The sequence below is a fragment of the Vespa crabro genome, chromosome 17 (genome assembly GCF_910589235.1).
Source record: "Vespa crabro chromosome 17, iyVesCrab1.2, whole genome shotgun sequence".
In the NCBI taxonomy this organism is placed as follows: Eukaryota; Metazoa; Arthropoda; class Insecta; order Hymenoptera; family Vespidae; genus Vespa; species Vespa crabro.
Window position 1 is genome coordinate 3,285,826 of NC_060971.1, and position 7,908 is coordinate 3,293,733.

The following is a 7,908-nucleotide window of genomic DNA, read 5'->3' on the forward strand; positions in this document are numbered from 1 at the left end:
CTCTGCCGCGTAGATCAATGCCCTCCCTTCTTCTTATTCGAACCCTCTGCAGTTCTCTTCTCTTGCATCGGCAAATCTATATATACTACGTTGGAGAAACAACTTTCACGACCCCGAACTTCGCCGGTACGAATTTCATCGGCTTCCAAGTTCAGTCGTCCTCGAGTGGCACCACCGTTTCGAATCTTCGTTTATTCCTTTTTCCATCTCGTAAATCTTATTTCTCTTTCGTACGATCTAACGTTCTTCTTCGTTCGAAAATGAACATTATCGCTTCTTACGAAATTCCAAAGATCATTCGTTTAATTGGACGATTGGCAAGAAACTCGGGACTGGCCATCAACGATGAAAATAAATTGGAATACTTTATCGTTACGAGCATTCACGTTGATTCACGTTAACGTTTTCGACGTTGGCGAAACGAAGGTGTCCCAATGGCGCAATGAAAGTAAATTTTTTCGAATCGAGTTCTTCGTTTGTCCGAACTACGAGAACGGACTCGTACACGCGCGCGCTCGCTCGCTCGCTCGCGAGAGAAAGAGATAGAGAAAGGAAAGAAATCGTATATAGCCGAAGGGATCTCTTTTGTGGATTTACGCGTGTATACGAACTTATGGGAAGGAGGGAATCGAGGAGTTGCGTCTATAGAAATTACCTCTTTCCCCTTCTCATTTTCACCCTCTCTGTCACGTAAATTGCTATCGAGTGATAAAAATCAGGAAGCTTCCCACGATCTCGGTCTTTCCTTTCTTTTTTTTTTTTCTATTTTTTCTTTTTTTCTTTTATTTTCTTTCTAGATCCACCCTTCCGTATTCGGTCCAATCCGTTCGATTCTTTTTCGAGTTTTTCTCTATTCGGAATTCAAGCAATATCGAGATTCTATCCCAGAGATATCGAAAAGAAACGCAAAACGATAAGGTACCTACCATTGGATTTTGTGATCCCGCGACTCTCATAGGACTCGTGCGTGAACGCGCTTTTCCCAGTCAACTCCTTTCAACCCTGTTTTACCCCTGGTCCCAACGTCCTCCTCCTCCTCTTCCTCTACCTAACCCACCCTCCCCCTATCCCACCCCCGTCCTCTTCCTCCTCCTCCACCTCCTTTTTTATTTCAGTCCTTAGCTTCGCATGTATTTTACGAAAAGCGTTTTCCTAAAACGAATGGACACTTTATCCCTCGGTGAATCTGAAACACGAGCGGAACGGCATTTGAAAAGCTTTGCTCGCGCGGCCCCGGATAATTTCGGTCGTTATCGCGATGCTCCGCTGGGACATTTACAGAAAGAGAGAGGAGAGAGAGAGAGGGAGAGAGAGAGAGAGATGGTGGCCCGGGGAGAGATGGAAAGATAGGAGAGAGAGAGAGAGAAAAAAAAAAAGCGGAGGAAAGGAACGCTTTGCTCGTTCACATAGATGAAGAGAAACTCCATTCGCGCATATAGAAAAGCGCTCTTGCTCTCTTTGCTGCCGAGATGCGTTTCAAGTTAAAAGGATGATGGTAAAGAGATTTTTTGAACAGCTCCCGATCGTTTATGCAACGAGTAAGACGACGTTCAAGCTTGTTCCTTATTGTACTATCTGTCTCTATCTCTCTATCTCTCTCTCTCTCTCTCTATTTCTCTCTATTTGTCTCTATTTCTCTTTCTCTCTCTCTCTTTCTTTTTCTTTGTCTTTCTGCTTAAAGATCGACGCTTTTACAACGTTGATCTAACTCTAGACTCGCTTTTAGGTTCACATAAATGTAATTCTAGTTGCATGCCTCACAGTGAACCATTCCATATATCGTTACGATTGCACGAAACTAGGTTATACTAGCAAAAGCTGAGCGATTGTTTACCAAAATTAGGGAAACCGAAGTTTCACTCACGGCGCGTTATTTTGCAGTAAGAGATAGAGAGAGAGAGAGAGAGAGAGAGAGAGAGAGAGAGAGAGATAAAGAGAAAACGCGATGCGGCTATTACCGCGTAGTGTACAACGTCGTTCGTTACGTCCTGTAACCGTGCTTGGCGTTGATTAGCCGAATGGATTTTTTCATTATGCACAAACGAACGTGCGTTGGTAACAACATTATTAGAGTTATCATTTCGTTTGCATTTTATTAAGCTCCAGTGATTTTATTTTCAACGATTTACTGAAAACTTTTTCAAGATTTTTTTTTTTTTTTTTTTTTTTACTTATCTCCATAATGTTTATCTTACAACGAAATGACAATAATGTTTTCAATTAATGATATTACGTTGATCTTAAAACCTTTTCCATAAACGTTACGTACAACTTTACCACTTTCGTCATGAAATTAATTCATCGGGTTATACGAAAGTTCACTTAACCATCGGATATATGTAAATTATATACCTTCTATACGGTATAATTAAAATAGTTTAACTTATTATATTATAAAACTATAACTAACATAAACGACTATAATAACATTCGCATTATTAGGATTATTTTTTAGATATAACAAAAAAAAGAAAAAAAAAAATAAGACGCAAGTCTATTAAATAAATCGACGGGGAATTTCAAATTAAGATAATTTCTCTTTTGATAGGAGGATAAAAAAAGAAAAGAAAAAAAAAAAAAAAAAAAAAAAAAAAAGAAAAGATATTAGATTATAAATAGTCGATAACTTAAATTTAATTATCGATAAGTTTTAAAGACTTCGCATAATTAATTTCAACTGTAATCATAAGTCGTTACATCTAGTTTATAGTTTTAACTTCGTTAATTCTTTTTTTCCTTTTCTTTTTTTCTTCCTTTCTATTGACGATTCAAGCCAATTCATTCCTGAATGAATTAAAAATAGTTTCATGTATTCGTATCGGTGAATGGTTAACTACTAATATTATATATAACCGAGAGAACTAATATTTCATTCGGATTTAGATAGTAAACGAATACATTTTACAATGTTATTTTGTCTTAAAAACCCTTTGTTTCTATATTCTCACTGTTTCTATCTATTGTTGACAAAGAACAGCTGTGAAAAAAAACTGTCTAAAGCAGATTTTGTGCAAATATCATCTCCCTCTTTCTCTCTCTCTCTCTCTCTCTCTCTCTCTCCCTCTCTCTCATTTTCTCATTGTAGACAGAAATTGGACGCATTTTGCATCACTGACACAAAGGCCTGGGTCAGTTTAGTTTTCCAACAGAGTTGACGAGTCGTAAAGTCGCCAATGTTCGCGCTCACAGCTCTTTTTCTCTTCCTGGTTCTATATACCAACAACGTGCATATACATACATACATACAGGGGCTGGTCCTTTCTCTGTCTCTCTCTCTCTCTCTCTCTCTCGTTCTCTCTTTGTAAAGAGGTTTTTATTTACAAAGGAACGATGCAGACGGCAAGGCGCCTATCCTACACCGCAGACGCCATCGTTGTAACACCGTAAATCGCCAAAGCGTACCTTGTCCTTCGTGAATCTCTCTTTCTTCCTTCCTTCCTTCCTTTTCTTTTTTACTTCTACTCTCCTTCTTTCTTTCTTTCTTTCTTTCTTTCATACTTTCTCTGTTTTTTTTTTTTTTTTTTTTTTTTTTTTTTTTATTTCTTTAGATTATCTTCCCTGGGTCTTCCTTAGATATCTTTCGAGATACTCGTTAAGATAGTCTTTCGTCTGTACTGTTTTCAAAATTAAAATTAATTTTTCTTCTTTCTCTCTTTGTGCAACATAGATATGTCTGCAAATAATCAAAATATAGTAATGTTTTATTATTGTTCTTATACGTTTGTTTATATATATATATATATATTGTTTTTTTTTTTTTTTTTTTTTTTTTTTTATTATTTTATATCATTTATTCATTATTTTATCAATGTCATTAATATTCCAATCAAATTTTGATTAAGTATTTTTATTTGAATTGAATTTTATATGATTGTGAATTTTTTAAGAGACGAAACACAATCGATCATATTTTTCCTTAAAATACTTCTACGCATTGTTAATTGTTTATATTTTATTATTAAAAAAATTTTATATTATATATTTATATATATAATATGAAGAAAATTTATTCGCCCAATTTTCATCCAATGAGATTTATGTTTATTAAAATTCAAAGAATTAAATTTTGACAAATCAATATTAATTTATGTAAGAATTAACTGTATTTATTGTTTACTTTTATATACTCACACACATACACGCACAATCTTTTATAAATCTATACGCTCTAATAAAAATGTCTTTATCAAATCATTGATAGCCATATTTTTTATAAATAAACTTTATCCCAAAATATTTCAATAAATCAATGATCCTAATTTTTTTTTGGATAATACATAATCATTTTACTCGACCATGCTCAAAGCATTTAGTTTTGACGATGTATATGAAAATATGAGAAGATTAATAATGGCATAAGCCCTTTTTTATATGATTGTTTATATGACGTATTCAAAAACTAAGGCACAATCTGAGATTAATTTATTTTTATTTTTGCCTCTCATGAATTTTCACATCAAACAAAAAAAAAAAAGAAAAAAAAAAAGAAGAAAAAATGAAAAAAGAAAAAAAGAATTCTAAGTATTATTACAAAATTATAATATTATTTTTTAACGAAAATTACAATGGGGAAAAAAAAAATTCTGGGCAAAACTAACATATAATGATAAAATAAAATAAAATTGAACTTGTAAAAGAATTCTCCCCTTAATTCTTAATCACGTTTGATCGTTGCTAATAACAACGTAGTACGATCGTGTTGTTTATATTTAATGTAGAAAAGAATTTTTTGTCCGTTATGTCGTTCGGATTTATCGACATGCATTAAAACAAGTCGTTATCGCGCCCCCTTTTACTTTTTGACAAGATTTTATCAAAAAATCCCTTGACATGCTCAAAGCGGTTAACAATCACTTTTTATGCCATTATGACGTAGCGATATGAAAGAAATGAAATGAGATAACAAATAATAGATACGTACGCATGTATTTTGTGTATGTGTATGTGTATGTGTGCCTGTGTGCCTGTGTGCCTGTGTGTGTGTACATTTAAATATAAAAATTTCTATTGTAGACACGAGTTTCGGTTTGAAGAATATTCAACTTTAATTGCGTACTAGTAGAGAAAACAAAACAAAACAAAAAAGAAAAAATATCGTTTGACTTTCATAAAATGTAAAATTTGGTAGATACGCTTAAAGGTTAATTTCAAACGTATCTTTACCCTGTTTTTCTTTTTTTTTGCTTTTCTGCAACATATTTCATATCTTCCTTCAACTGAAATGACTATTACGTATTCGATGCCTAGATAATTTACTATGTATGCATTCGTACATGCATTCGCGATCGAAATCGACTTTGAAACATTCACTAACTTTGATAATGTACTTATCGTTAGTCCTATTATTCGTATCTTACATTTAACATAGAGAGAGAGAGAGAGAGAGAGAGAGAGAGAGAGAGAGAGAAAGAGAGATACTGAGGATGGTTAATCAATTATCTTTTCTAAATAAAAACGAACACATGAGAGAAACAAAAAAGGGAAAAGAAAAAGAAAAAAACACGGAAAATAATTGGAAATGTTATAAAAACAATTATCAGCTGGCCGAGCCAAAAGCAACAATAATTTGTTTCTTTTTAACGTAAAATATTTTGTTCGTTCTCTACGTTTTCCCTTCAACCTACGAACTATCCCCATCCTGGACTGCCAGTCCTTATTTTCTTTTTTTGTTCTTTTCTTTTCTTTTTTTTTTTTTTTCTCTCACATTTTCTATACAAACCTCGACCATGTAAAAAAATATAGTAACAGTCCTTTCCTATGTTAATATCAGAATGTCGGATACCTTTGGAAAAAAACTCGCCGCAATTGCGTTTTCTACTAATTGGAAGACATAGTAAGGCACAGAGAGAGTACGACATAGAGAACTACCGGGTGTTCTATATGAATGCAATTAAAATTAATATGAGGGTGTCGGTGTATCGCGAGTGCTTTGTCGGCTTCGCTTTTATAGTTTCATTGTTTAAGAACCTTTGGTTCGTGACATTTGACGCCACCTTGTATTACAAGGATTATTATACGTGGACGCGGTCGAATTTCAAAAGTCCACTGCCGGCTAAAACGTCGACCAAGCGCATGGCCTTTGTCCTGATTTTTCAAGTTCCTTCTTTCTCTCTCTCTCTCTCTCTCTCTCTCTCTCTCTTTTCTCTTATACACACTCTCTTTCTCTTTTTCTCACATGAGAACGGCTGTACTACGTACAGGACGAAATGAACTCTCGACTTTTAATTTTCCTTCGAGATCGTACAGAACGTTGCGTTCCCATGGAAACGCTTTTGCTCGAAGCGAACAAAATCCCGCTGATTTTACTCAACTCGTTACACCTTCTTGGTATATCGTAAAAACGTAAGGAGGATCTTTCGAAGAACACGAGACCGATCGATTACTCGCATAAAACTGTATGCGAAAGGATAGCGAAGAGGATCTTTGTTATAGCCCACGGGGTTTTCGGACTTTTACGGTAGTAACATTTCGCGGATAAATGCTTAATCTTCCTTCTTCCCTTTCTTCCTTCCTTCCTTATTTATTTTTCCTTCCTTCCTTCCTTCCTTCCTTCCTTCCTTTTTTCTTCATTTTTCTCTCTCTCTCTCTCTCTCTCTCTCTCTCTCTCTTCCTTCCTCTTCTATCTTTTTTAACCTTCTTCCTCACCTCTTTTATGTTCAATTTCTCGGTGAAAATTAAATGAAATGACGAACGGTCGCGAATTGAATGAAACTTAACTTACAAACAGGATCAGAGGTGATTTAATCGATTTTTCTTTTTTCGTGTCTATCGAGTTAAAGAATAGTCAGATAGATTTCTTTAACCCTTCATTAGATTTGTTCCCCTTTTTTTTTCTTTTCTTTTCTTTTCTTTTCTTCTCATTAGTAAACGGTACGTATACCATCCATCCCGTTCATTCATTTGTATTCTGATATCGTTCAAACGTTATTTAATAATAAAATGGTCGATTTTTCTTTTTCTTTCTTTCTCTTTTTTTTTTCCTTTTTTTTTGTTTTTTTTTTTTTTTTTTTTGATTTGATTTGATTTGTTGAACGATAATTGTTACGCTTTGTACTCTAAGGTCTGTGTTGACAAAATGAAAAAGAAACGGGAAAGAAGAAAAAAAATAAAAAAAAAAAAAAAAAAAGAAAAGAGAAAGAAATATTTTTTTTAAATATTACACAACGATGACGTTATATTTGAAAATATTCTTATTTCAGAATGCAATATATATATATATACATATAATTGAACCTGATGTAATCGTAGGTACAATTTCTAAAGTTTCGAAAGAAACGTAACGAAGTTCTAACAAGTTATAAGAACTTTATTCGTCAACGTCTCTTACGTCACTGTCTTGAATAAATTCGTATCTTATAAATTGTATCTTCTTTTCTTTCATTTCTCTTTGTCAGTTTCTCTTATAGAAACGGCTAAACAAACACGCATAAAATGCACGCGCGCTCGTATGTCTTTATTATTGAAACCGGCGTAGATTTTATTTGTCATTTTTTTTTTCTTTTTAAATTTTCTTTCCCTATATTATTCTGCACAAAATTTATTGTAAGCTGACAATTAAAATATAAAAAGAAATTCAATATAAAAACTGAAATATTTTTAATTAGAAAAAAAAAAAAAAAAAAAAAAATATGTACGCATATAGTAAAAATAAAAAAAAACTATGCGAAATCAATTACTCTAACGATAACGTTACAATGTATGTAAAACGAAGTTTCAATTTTAATGCAAATAATACATAACGACGAATGAAAAAGTCGTAAATAATCTAATCGTAAAAATATATAAAAAAAAACACACACACACACACACACAATTATAAAGTATCAAACTAGTTATGAATTAAAATTATATAAATCGTTGTCTATGTGAACTTAAACGACGAGTCTCTACCGAAATCACTATTTCATA